Source organism: Oncorhynchus mykiss, chromosome 12, assembly GCF_057628025.1.
Source record: "Oncorhynchus mykiss isolate SJ-2025 chromosome 12, ASM5762802v1, whole genome shotgun sequence".
Classification (NCBI taxonomy): Eukaryota; Metazoa; Chordata; class Actinopteri; order Salmoniformes; family Salmonidae; genus Oncorhynchus; species Oncorhynchus mykiss.
In genome coordinates this window covers 77,858,629-77,872,405 of record NC_143033.1, presented here as the reverse complement: position 1 = coordinate 77,872,405, position 13,777 = coordinate 77,858,629, and positions in this window count along the sequence as shown.

Below are 13,777 nucleotides of genomic sequence, written 5' to 3'. Positions count from 1 at the left end.
CCAAATCATGTCCAATCAATTGAATTTACCACAGGTGGACTCCAATCAAGTTGTAGAAACATCTCAAGGATGATCAATGGAAACAGGATGCAGCTGAGTTAAATTTCGAGTCTCATAGAAAAGGGTCTGAATACTTATGTAAATATGTTATTGCTGTTTAATATTTTTAATACATTTGCAAAAATGTATTTTTTGCACTTTGTTATTATGGAGTGTTGTGTGTAGATTGATGAGGGAAAGAAAGATGTAATTCATTTTAGAATAAGGCTGAAACATAACAAAATGTGGAAAAAGTGAAGGGGTCTGAATACTTTCTGAATGCCCTGTGAGCTACGGACAATGAACAGTATTGCATTTTATCGATGGCAATTTGAATGCACAGTAATACCGTGATGAGATCCTGTGGCCCATTCTGAAGCCCATTTCTTTTAAGGTATCTGTGACCAACAGATACATGTCTGTATTCCCAGTCATGTGAAATCCATAGATTAGGGCCTAATGAATGTATTTTCTCATATGAACTGTAACTCAGTCAAATCTTTGAAATTGTTGCATGTTGCGTTTATATTTTTGTTCACTATTTCTCGCTCGCTCTCTCTGCACTCTCTTCTCCAAAGGGGCTGGTCTCAGTGGAACAGCACCTGAAGGCCCCTGCTGGGTTGGCACCTGCTGCTGCTGTGGGTACTGTGGGCTGTTAGCCTCTCTCTCAGTGAAGAGGGAAACAGATCTACAATCACCTGTTGCTTTATCCGTTCACCAGATCCAGCATTAGTCATTGCAGAGAGGGGAGTGATTTGAGCAGCAGCACATGAGATCCTGAGTCGTGGAGGCTTCTCACAGCACACGTTCCCTTTATAGAAAAGCCTCAAACAGAATATACAGCCTGCAGGAGGAGCGAATAACACTCACAGACCAAACCAGTAATGAGAGGAAATTAAAGGTTTTCAGGAATTTCAAAAACATTTGCAGGAAACAACAACACCCGAGAGAAGTCGAAAATAAGTTGTAAATAAGCTAAACTATCACTTAAATGCTCAACACCCACCCAAACGTATACTTTCATATTCAGAGTGATTTTAATGTCATATTGTAGATGTGTGGTAGATAGATCCAATTGCCAATGGAGATAGGTGTCTCCCCAGGTCGAGGAGGCCGGTTCTCACACTCGGCTGAGCTGCATGTTGGGGCTGGGAGACCCTGGGGGATCCCAGATGTGATCTGCTTTCTGTTCCAGTGTGCTTTCTGTGCTTTCTAACCCCTAATTACCTTACTGGCTCCATTAGGAGACATAATTAGTACTGGGAATTTAAAGCTCTGGGATTCAGGCAAGTGCTGCACCGTTCATTCATCTCCCTTTTTCCTCATCTCTCTTGGGCACACACATACGTACATATTATACGTGCACACATACTGTCAATACACACACATTACTCAAACACACACAGGTCAAAGAATGGCTCACTGGTGCAATGCCCTCCACAGGTGCAGAAAGTTCAAACTTTTTGGCTTACTCAGAATAAACCAATCAATATAGGTATTTACTGAGAATACAAGACTAAATAAATTGGCATGCAGTTTTACAAAAAATGTGTCTTTTCATTATCAATTTTCTCTCCTTCCTGTTGTGTAACATTGCTCCGGCATCTCTCTCTAGCAGTTGTTTCCTTAAGCTTTACTTTGAAGCAATGTGGATTGCGCAGGCTCCTTCCTGACCCCAGTGCTCTGAGTTCGTCAACACAACACATGCATGAGAACAGACCAGGAGATCCAGGGGGTTTCTCCACGCTGCTCTCCCATGAAGGTGCTGTTTCAACAGCTTGTTCCAATTCCTCCCTCTCCCCTTAGCCCTTCTCTCGTTGGACAAACACAGGAGGAAGTCTTGAAAGCCCAACAAGTCCACAATAAGAGCAGCCTCATGCCTGGGGGCGACAGCAGGAAGAGGGTTAACGCAATCACAGTGGGGCTCGGGGGAAGGGAGGGGAGGGGGTCGCAAATATGGGAATAGGATAGGGGCGTAGCCCACTACCCTACTCCCTCATATTGGGGAATTTCTCTTCTTTCCAAGGGGTCCTCTGGTTTTTAGTGGTTTTACAAAGGCTGGTATAGAATAGCCTAAACCCGGCTGGCTCAGACTGTTTGAAGTCCCCATCTGAAACCTGAGTCTGTGTTAAGGATCCTATCCCTCCTCACTACGTTTCTCCCTTAAACTTTAAAGGCCTCTCTCTGAAGGGAGAGGTGATCCCGCCACCACAGTATTTTAAGAGTGGTTGGTGGACTGGCTGGCCGAGGCAGTAAGAGTTACAGTTTAAATCCAGCTGGAGGGAAGGAGCTGGCCGCAGTGGAAACGGTGATCTGAGCTCCGGATCCTCTTTGGGTGAAACTTTGAAACAGAAAACACATCTCTCACACCACAAGTATGTACAGGCACTCGGACGGTCGGTGAAATCAAGGCTTAATAATCGGATGTGGGGTTCGTGTGTAAATAATGATCGGTTGTGACACATTGGAATGAGAGAGAGGGAGGGGAGAGGGAAAGAACAGTATTATAGTCTCCACCAGTTGTTTATTCACCTCACACCATGAAGTGACTTTTTCAGATTGCTCTGGTTCAGGAACTATTAATGTACTGACTGAATTTACCTCTCAGCCCCGTTTCCTCAGACAGCACATTTCCATCAGGTCATTTGTTGGAGAGGAGTGCAGAGTGGAAAGGTGAATGAGGGGGTGATTCTGAGTATACAGTATATATGGGGTGATTGACATCAGACCGTCAGACCCTCAGATCTCTCAGAATTTGTCCTTCCAGATTTCTCTGTTCTGAAAAGCTATTACAATTGAGTGAAGCCATATACAAGACTGAAGAGACGATGGTAGAACTGGTGTTGTCATAAAGTGAGGTAAAGTCGGTCTATTCAAGTCAAGGGCAGGGCTCTTTTGAAAAGGTGAAAGCTGAGTAGTAGGATGTTGGAGTGGCTTTAGGTTGAGTGAAGCTTTAGAGCAGGTGAACTTTCGCTGCGGCCCAAAACGTGACACGATATTGAGGTATTTGTGGTGTTCTGTCTGTGTGTACCAGTCATTGGTCTGTAAACTCTCTTGGAACATTTGGTGAACATATTAACTCTTTCCTCTCCTTTTAACCTGACTCATCAACCATCCTCGCCCTTTTCTACAACCCGATTGTCTGATGGATCCTTCAGTCTGCGCTCTCTGCCTCCTTCCAGAGGCTCCAGCTCTTAAACTGGTCCAGCCACCAACCCTGAGAGGGAGCCTCTGCCAGGGCATCTGATCCTCCTGACGACAGAAACATATGGTCTGTTGTGAACACGGCTGGGTCGGCTGGCTTTACTACCCTGGCTAAACGCTAAACCCAGCCTGGCAACTAGTACACTACACCACCCTGCTCTGCCCTGGCTGGAACAATGTTGCCTCTGTCCCTGCCCTAAGCTCAATAATATCCAGCACCTCCTTTCCAAATCCTCCCTGCTCTTCTCTTCTCAGGCGGCTGCATGGCCACTGATTCCAGCCAGATACCAGCCCTCTCATCCTTGTTTCATCTGCTTCCCCTGCCACTCCTTCTGCCTCACCTCCATCACCAGACACTAATGACCTTTTCAACTATTGCTTCTAGCTTGAATCATACTGTTCTTGCGAGGATATTTCATTTTTTACGTGGGTCTTTTCCAGCATGGCTCCAGCAACTACGGTGGATGCAGAACCTTGGCCAGCGCAGCTTGGCTGGACTCAGTAGTGTAAAAAGGGTACCTGAAGTGCCCTGCCACTCTGCTACCCACCCTCCTGCCACCCAGTAGAGCTGCTCCTGGTGCTGAACACAGGGAAGTGAGCCCCAAGCAGTGTGTCTGTCCCAGACAGGGTCTCTCCCAGGCCAGACCTTCGGTTAGGGGAGTGTGAGCCGCAGATGGCAGTCTTCTAATTGTTTACACTGCCGGGGAGTGTGTGTGGGAACCGTGTGCTCCCCAGTGGGGATCGATGTGGGAGAGATAAGGGCCGGCGGAGTGGCCTTGGTTGGGCATGGACTAGAACCGTTTTGCTGTGAGAACTTCATCCGCCCCATGCTGTCATTTCAACATAACATGGAACAGCAGGAAGGTCGCGCTGAGAAATCTCTCTCTCTCACATTCTCTTATTCATTTTTTCTCTGTCTGTGACAGGGCAGGGGTAGTTTTTGTACACACCGCAAGCATTCTGGGACCTAATAGTGTGTTTGTCCTTCTATTCTGGAATGTTCCCATCAGACCTGTTGCTTTAGCTTTAGCGTGGGAATCAAGGGCAAGAGATATGATATCGGAGAATAAGAACTGTCAATCAGTCATGTGCAGTACGATGAGAAAAACAAAGCACCTCTGGGGATCTAGAACATACTAGCCCCTGTAGGCATAGCTATAGTCATAACTCTCCCATCCTCAGCCTGCTGTACTCTACATGTGTCTGCTAGGAGAGTGCTGTCAACGGAACTGGTGATGGGAACCAACCTGAAGATGGGAGGATAACAGAGACCTGTCTCTACCTGATCTCTTCCCATCAACACTTATCAGTGCCATCATCATTATAGTCCCCCCACATTTCACTCTCACTCTCTCCCAAACACAGATCAGTGTACACACGCACACATACACACGTGCGCACACATACACACATGCGTACACACACACACACACACACACACACACACACACACACACACACACACACACACACACACACACACACGCACACACACACACACACACACACACACACACACACACACACACACACACACACACACACACACACACACACACACACACACACACACACACACACACTTGCTCAGAACTCATTGACTGCTGCTATCATGTTGTAGTACGATTGACCCTCATTGGGTGCAGGATCTACATGCGTATGCTAGGAGAGTGCTGTCAACATAACTGGTGATGGGAACCAACCTGGAGATGGGAGGATAACAGAGACCTGTCGCTACCTGATCTCCTCCCATCAACACTTGTCAGTGCCATCATCATTATAGTCCCCCCACATTTCACTCTCACTCTCTCCCAAACACAGATCAGAGTACACACGCACGCACACACACACACACACACACACACACACACACACACACACACACACACACACACACACACACACACACACACACACACACACACATACTTGCTCAGAACTCATTGACTGCTGCTATCATGTTCAAATCAAATGTATTTAAATAGCCCTTCTTACGTCAGCTGATATCTCAAAGTGCTGTACAGAAACCCAGCCTAAAACCCCAAACAGCAACCAATGCAGGTGTAGAAGCACGGTGGCTAGGAAAAACTCCCTAGAAAGGACAAAACCTAGGAAGAAACCTAGAGAAGAACCAGGCTATGAGGGGTGGCCAAGTCCTTTTCTGGCTGTGCCGGGTGGAGATTATAACAGAACATGGCCAAGATGTTCAAATGTTCATAAATGACCAGCATGGTCAAATAATAATAATCACAGTAGTTGTCGAGGGTGCAGCAAGTCAGCACCTCAGGAGTAAATGTCAGTTGGCTTTTCATAGCCGATCATTAAGAGTATCTCTACCGCTCCTGCTGTCTCTAGAGAGTTGAAAACAGCAGGTCTGGGACAGGTAGCACGTCCGGTGAACAGGTCAGGGTTCCATAGCCGCAGGCAGAACAGTTGAAACTGGAGCAGCAGCACGGCCAGGTGGACTGGGGACAGCAAGGAGTCATCATGTCAGGTAGTCCTGATGCATGGTCCTAGGGCTCAGGTCCTCCGAGAGAGAGAAATAAAGAGAGAAAGAGAGAATTAGAGAGAGCATACGTATATTCATACAGGACACCGGATAAGACAGGAGAAGTAGATCTCTCCTCTGTGTGCTGTGTGTATGCTGGGTGTGTGCTGTGTGTGTGCTGTGTGTGCTGTGTGTGCTGTGTGTGTGCTGGGTGTGTGCTGGGTGTGTGATGTGTGTGTGCCCACAGTGAAGGCCGTTGAGTAATGACTGAATGCTTTTGGGACTTCTTACTTAACTCTGTTTTCCCTGTATCTGTATCCGACTGTAATGAAGTTCTCTCCGCCTGACGATGCATATATCACCTTTAACAAGAACACATTCCTATAGCGGCACCATGGGACAAAGACACAGGAGCAACAGAGGCCGCAGGGCATTACTGCAGCAGTAAGAGTAAGTGATGTGGAGAGAGAGGGGGGGAGAGTGTGTGTATCTCCGTGTGTGTGTGTGTGTGTGGGTGGGTGTGTGTGTGAGAGAGAGAGAGAGAGAGGGAGAGAGAGAGAGAGAGAGAGAGAGAGAGGGAGAGAGAGAGGAAAACTAAGACCCCTATGCTAAGAGAAAAGTTGAGAGAGATACTAGAAGAAGAGAGAGAGAGAGAGAGAGAGAGAGAGAGAGGGCCAGGTAAAGGGAGAATGGGAACATATTTACTGTGTGCCTATAAGCTGAGCGACAGTCCCCCTTTGTGGTGGTGTTGAACACCCTGTGTGGTCTCTCTGGTTCCAGTCTCACCGTGTGTGTGTGTGTGAGTTTGTGCTCGAAGTGTGTGTGTGTGTGCGTGAGTGTGAGAGAGAGAGTGGCGCTCTCAGACACTTCAGACTGCCGTCTGATACACAGCTCCTAGATGAGAGGGGAGAAGGGCAGGAGACGTCCAATAAACAGAGTCTGTTTGATCCAGCCGCAGCCCCAGCAGCCTGCCAAATTCTCCCTTTGTCTTTGTCTCAACCAGGGCTGACAGCGCAGCCATGGCCACAGTCACAGCCGTCACGCAGCCACTCGTCTTCCCACTGCTAGCTGCTGTGAAGGGCATCATTCAGTCTGGGGTGGTCAATGGCTAAGGAGGGGGAGAAGGACAGAAAGAGAGAGGGGGCAGGGAACGAGAGTGAGAAGCAGGGACACAGAGCACGGCAAAGAGAACATGGCAATGAGCAATCATGTCAATCATAGATGGATCATTAAATCTAGAACATGACCTCACTCTGTCCTCATGTCTAAAATTAGCTTCTCTCTTTTCTTTCCCTGTTTGTTTACCCAATCATCTCCCCCCAAAACCACATCCCATAACATTGCCACAACATTCCCTAATGAAGTTGGGAGGCCTTCACTCTGCAGGTGATTAAAAGTGATGCCTCCAGACAGCCCACATGCTACTCATCATTCCCTGGCTGACTGGTTGGGAAAGATTGGAAGATTGAGTTCACAATCACTCAAAAATGTCCAACGGGAACATGAAGCCAAACCCAGTAAAAGTGATGTAGTAGATAAGTGGGAACAGATTAAAGGTTGTTATTACGTTCACAGGCAATGATTTGCTCCCAACTGTTGAGCTGCTTGAGTGTGTCTTTACAACATACACAGTTAAGGAGAATTGTATATCAACTGCTTAAGAAGGAATGGTGTATTGGAAGGCTGTTTTTCCAAGTGCTGCTCCACTTGTCGAATGCTTATGGGCAAAGGAAGACAGGCATATTTTTAGGAGCATTGGCTTGCCTGTAAGTGTGTGGTGTGCTCCAAAAGAAAAAAAATATGATTCCACATTAAAAGATACAACTTTCATGTTGAGGTATACCATAAATCCTGTTTGAGCAGCGTATTAACTATAAAGTTATACAACTGTGTCCCAAGTACACAACCTGGCTCTTATTTCCCATTAAACACAATTTAGACCCTATATAAACCTCTAATAGATACTACCAGGTCTCCTCCAGTCTCTTCCACAGGCCGGGCTAGAGAATGTCCTATTGGTAGAGAATGGCCTGTTGGTAATAGGATTTGGCCGGTTGAGAATGGAGGAGATCTGATCTGGGGAATGTTTTGTTCTTGGCCTCCTGGCACACAGAAGAGGGTTGGCCAATCTCCAGCTGTCAGGGGAACTGTGATTATCCCAATCAGATGCCATTTTAGTTGAGTTTTTATTCTAAGCCAGGTTTAGTCTTCTCTCCCGGATCTCACTGTTCTTCTTCATGTGACGTGCCAGTTGAGGAGAAACTCTAAACTGAGCTCTGGATCAGGTACAACCAGCACCGCCTATTTCCCACAGTCAGGCCCAGGTGGCACAGGCCAGATATCTGACACTAATCAGTCATTAAAAGTCTAACCCTACCACTCCAGTATCCATGCCCATTGTAAATATGGTTTTGGCACAGACCCAGGAACTGACCCTGTATATAGCCTACTTACTTTATTGTTTTCTAATTATTACATTTTTTTTGTGTGTTTTTCTTCCACTTTACTTTAGTTTATAGTATAATAGTTTTACTACTGATATTTATTACTGCATTGTTGGGAAAGAGCTTGCAAGAAAGGCTTTTCACAGTACTAGTGCATGTGACTAAAACGTGAAACTAATTCTGCTCTGCCCTTGGCCAGACCAGGCCAGACCAGGCCAGACCAGACCGGGCCAGACAGCTGACACTGTGACAGTGAAAACTGCTGTTATGTCTTATGGAGGGATTCCAGGAACACACAAACACTAGAGAGGAGAAACAATAGAGGATTGTAAATGTCACTCCCTTTTTCAATTTCCAGATCTTTCTCCGTGCTTTATTGTTTCAGGGGCGGGGGGGGGGGGGGGTATTAACAAATGAATAGGTAAGAGACATTTTTGAGGGGTCAGATTTGAAGATGGTGGGTGATTTGAGTGAGGTAAATGATGTAGAGCCTGAGTAGGTCATGGAGAGAGGAGAGACCTGGGAAAGGTGAGTGTGGCTCAAATCAAAGCTCTCCCTTAGGCTATAACCCCCCCCAAAAAATATAGTTATTTTCTTTCTCTGTCTCTTTCTATCTCTTCCCACCTTCATCCTCTACTCTATGAACCTTATCTTTTTCCTGCTCATTCCAACCTTTCTCCCACTGCATCTCTCTCTCTCTCTCTCTCTCTCTCTCTCTCTCTCTCTCTCTCTGTCTCTTTCGCTCTCTCCATCTTTCCTCCTCCATCCTCTTCCTTGTCTTTCCCCTGACCTATACTATTTCCTGCCTTTTCACGTCTCTCTCTCGCACTCTCATTCTCTCTCTGTCCCTCTGTCCTCTCCCCCTCTTCCTCCTCTACAGTAATCCCCTTCAGAGGTCCAGCAGTGTTGTGATGTTCCAGGCTTTAGTCTTCATTGGTCTTTGGCCTGTGGTAGAACAGCGTGCATCGTACCCAGGGTAAGAAAAGTACTGTTACCCAGGCGTCTGCATGTGGAGATCAGCTTTAATCCAGGGAGAGGGGTTCAGAGGGGCCGTCTTAAGCAGCACCTGTCATGGCTCAGCTCAGAACCTCAGGCCCAGGACCCAGGGGTCTGGATCCAGTGTGGATGTAGGGATGTATGTATGCAGCTGTGCTGTGGTGGCTGAATGATCTGAAACACAGCCGTCAGCAGCACACACAGGGCATTTGGCCTCTGATCTGACACACCATGATAACAACGAGCCTTCATCTTATGATCCAGAATTATGCGGGTGATCTAGTAGCTCCAGGAATGCAGTTTGCGTAACCATGGTTAATTTCAACACTGAAGCGTTGAACGTTGAGACAATCAACAGGAGACAATCAACACACACATAGACACAGTCACACACACACACACACACACACACACACGCACGCACACACGCACACACACACACACACACACACACACACACACACACACACACACACACACACACACACACACACACACACACACACACACACACACACACACACACACACACACACACACACACAGTCCCAGAGGACTTAATATTTCAGACTAACTTTCTCTCAGTCTAAACTGCTATTGTAAACATTGGGGGTTAAATGTCGACCCGAAACATGCCAGTGTTTTTTCTGTCTATCTTGAATGGAAAAATGCATGGCCCCCAGCACCTCTCCCTCAGAGCTCTGGCCTCTTGAGATAGCCAGGGATATAAAAGAGGCTGATCTGACTGGCTGATCAGTCCTGTGCTCTGGGGCCTTCAGGCCTCGAAGGGCTGTGAAAGTCCATTTATAAACCGATTGGGGTCCAAATAAACAGAGGAAGCGGGAGGACGGGAGCTGCACTTTCCCACAGTTCTCCAGGAGGCCGACGTGATGCTCCTCCTGCTCCTCTGAGCTCTGCTCCATGACTGCATGGAAACTTTCAGCATTCCCACCATTACAGGCAGCAGGACCACTGGACCATGTCAACCCCAGGCAGGGCAGGCATGCAGACCAACCTGACCACTCCTGTTTACCCTGCACCAAATCACCACTCACTCATATAGTACAATGGGAAAGCTATGGGGCATGGCCATGGAGAGGCTCTCACGGTGTTACATAGATCAGGATCAGGAAGGAAGCTATCGTCCTCTCCAGGGATAAGGAAGTAATATTACATTATTTTAGATTGGAGGTGGTGGCTCTGCAAATACAATATCATATTGTAATTCATCCCTGCTCATTGTGTGCATTTTCAATCCCACTGGACTTTGAAATCATAAGCTCTCTTCATCTCTGTCAGGTAACTCCAGCCTCCAGCCTCCAGCCACCTGCTGCTGCCCAGTCCTGCAGGTCAGATCCTAGCAGGTCCACTCTGAACAACAACGCCTGCATGAGTCCATTAGTCCAACCCAAAGCCCCAAAGCCCCTAGTCAACAGGAAACCTCTGAAAATGTCCTCAAAAATACACCTGCCATTTTTTCATTCGGTTCCAGTCCATTGAGTGCATATCCAATTTCCCTGTGTAGCATCTTGAGGCTTCAGTGTGACATTCTGTATTCTGGCTCTTTTAACAGGTTTCTCTGAGGCCTCTGGAGGTCGTTGACCCTGGACGTGTGAGTGACATGAAGGAACAGTCTCCCTCTAAGAAGATTTACTGTGAATTAACGTGCTGATTTGATACTCTGTTTCATCTGCCAATGTTCTGGCCTGGGCCAGCAGCACACGCTGGACTGGATGGACCTAGAGCATGGTCCTGTCCTGTACAGATGGTGGATTGCAGATTGGATTTCATTTGGCTTTCGAAAGGCTGTGCGCTTACAGGATATATATCAGCGATGTCATTGGTCAACAGTCACATCTGCCAATGATGGGCTTTTGAAGAATGCAGCTGAATCGACCCCAACGTCATCTCACGGCATCACTCTGGTTTTATACTTGACCTCTGTTCGGTTTATTAACCCATGGTTGTCATCCAACCTTCCAGGCAGCATTTACTCAACACCGTCTGGTAGACAGACATAAAATAGTTATAATAGATGTTCTTTGAGTAAAAATATCTTAAGATGAATGCACTAACTGTAGGTTGCTCTGGATAAGAGTGTCTACTAAATGACTTAACTGTAAATATAAATAGAAAATAGCACAACATGTCTTGATGTTCAGACTGAGTACTAGAACATGATGGTACCACTGCAGAGTGGCAGCAAGCTCAAATCAGTTAGGAGGGCAGCTGTGCTGCTAGGAGGCCATATCCAGCTGGCCTGGGCTCTGGGAACCAGAGACGGAGCAAGACTCAATTTCTGCACCAACACATACACACAGGCACATGCACACACAGGCGCGCATGAGTACACACACATGCGGTCGCATGTACTACCTCAAGCACACACACACTTGCACGTGTATATACACACACACACACAAACACACACTGAATTTCTCAAACTTCCAACTAACTCTTACCCCCTGGTTAAACTGTAATCTGTAGTTCTGTTCCAGGCCTTGCTCCAGCTTTTACAGCGTCATGTGGTTCTGGATTCCCACATTACAGAGCCACTGCATGTGGTGTGGCTTGCCTGTTCCGTTTCCTGGAGATTAACTCTGTGTGGCTCTTTCTTTACTCTGACAGAATGAATCAATCTAATGTAAATAAGCATTCCCTCCCAACTTTCAACAAACCTATGGCCTCCCCAAAACCATAGCAGACCCCCCCCCCCCCCCCGCCCCTCCTCCGCTGAAAGTGAGAACATTTCACCAGGAGATCTAAACTTCCCCCTCTCTCTCTTCCAACAGACGCCCCTGGCTCAATGACTTTGACTTCCCACATAAGAGTGACTAAAAAAAGCATCTGCAAATTGCAACCATACGTGTTTCTGTTCCCCTGTCCTCCCCCTTCCCTCCCACACACACACACACACACACACACTTATAAGTCTAATGGGGGCCGTAAACTCTGGGAACTGGTACAAACCCTCCACAGCCCCCTCTTTTCCCCTGGAACTCAGAGCCCTCTTGTGAAAGAGCAATTCCTACTAATTTCAGAGTTCACCTACCATTTACCTATTATAACCATACAGTATTACTAGGAGAGTGAGCAGACATTTCTCTGTTTGAGAACGGGGATCCTGCACAGAGTTGAAGTTCTCAGTAAGAAAACAAACATTTTGGGCAGATAGGAGAGAAGACGGGGTGAAGCGGGGGGGACAGAGAGAAAGGGGAAAGAGAGAGGAAGAGAGTTAAGAGAGAGAGCAGAACTGGTCTGATGCAGTTGAGAGGAGGAGAGCAGGAGAGCAGTACAGGCAGGCAGAGAGGAGACAGAGTCCTGGCTGGCAGTCCTGGCTGGCAGGGTTCAAGGGCCTCGTCCCTCAGGACATTTGAGCTTCTCTTCAACCCCAGAATGAAATAGATCTGCTTAGTGAGATCACTTCCTGTGGAAGCTCTGAGTGGTGAGAACTCCATGAACGATGTGGTGCAACACAGTTCAGGCAGCAGAGAATGGAGGGAAGTGGAATCAGTTTACTGTATAAAGAGCGGTTTTGTGTGTTGAGTAAAACTGGATGCTGCATTTAGTGGTATCTTGGGGATAGACTGGCGAAATATGGGTTATTACTCTAAGTTGTGTAAGTCGTAATTGATTTGGGAGTGTGGCTGTGGTTAGGTTTTGTAATGTAACATATCACATGTAGTTTTACTATGTACGGTTACTTGATGGATCAACAGTGCGTATCCCATCTTGCCCCTAAGAGCTTTTTTGTTGCCTCTACAAGGTTTTTTCTCATGTCTCCCTCCTCTCCCTCATCAAATAGTGCTCTGGGGAACTTGATCTCTGTGAGACACTCTAACAGATTCTCCCTCATACTCATCCCAGGCCCAGAGAGGGGAACGAGGCGGGAGATGTGTTATTGTTTCACTCCCACAGAAGCCATGCAGGCAGGCAGGCCCATTCACAGAGGCCTGTGTGATAAAAGCTTTAGTCCAGTGAGATGAGAGGATGCTGCTCCAGTCTAACGACTCTTATCTCTGCTAGCGTGTTCAGGACCCTCATCAGGGGCCTGGAAGGCGTGTGGGCAGCTCCCTGCTTCCTGCTCTGGACTTTCATGTACAGAGGGAAAGCAGACGACACAGCTGCACGCCAAAAGATTTGTTTCAGACACTACAGATCCACTGAAAGAGCAGGGCTCCATGGTCTTTTGACAACAACAAATAGCAGATGTTCAGTGTGTCTGTAAAGCTATGTACCTCTGCAAACTTAGCCTAATCAACAATGTAACTCAATAGTACCCCAAATGACAAATGACTTGGGGAAGGAGTTCCTGACAACGAAACCTACATGATTTTAGGGCCAGTGTGTGTCTACCACTCTGCAGGCCGAGTGTGTGTGTCGGACTCACTAGAGTATTGGACTGCTAGACCTCAGAGTGAACCACAGAGAGAGGCCATCTAGTCACCAGCATCGGCCATGATGTCTGTCACACCCCAGCGCCGCTGAAAGCCCCCGTCTCGTTCGGCTGGACCTTAAAAGAACACACACTAGTTGAGCGTCGTGCTGAAACAGAAATATTTAATAATGTATGTCATGGTCCATAAGTCATTTTCGTCAGGCCATC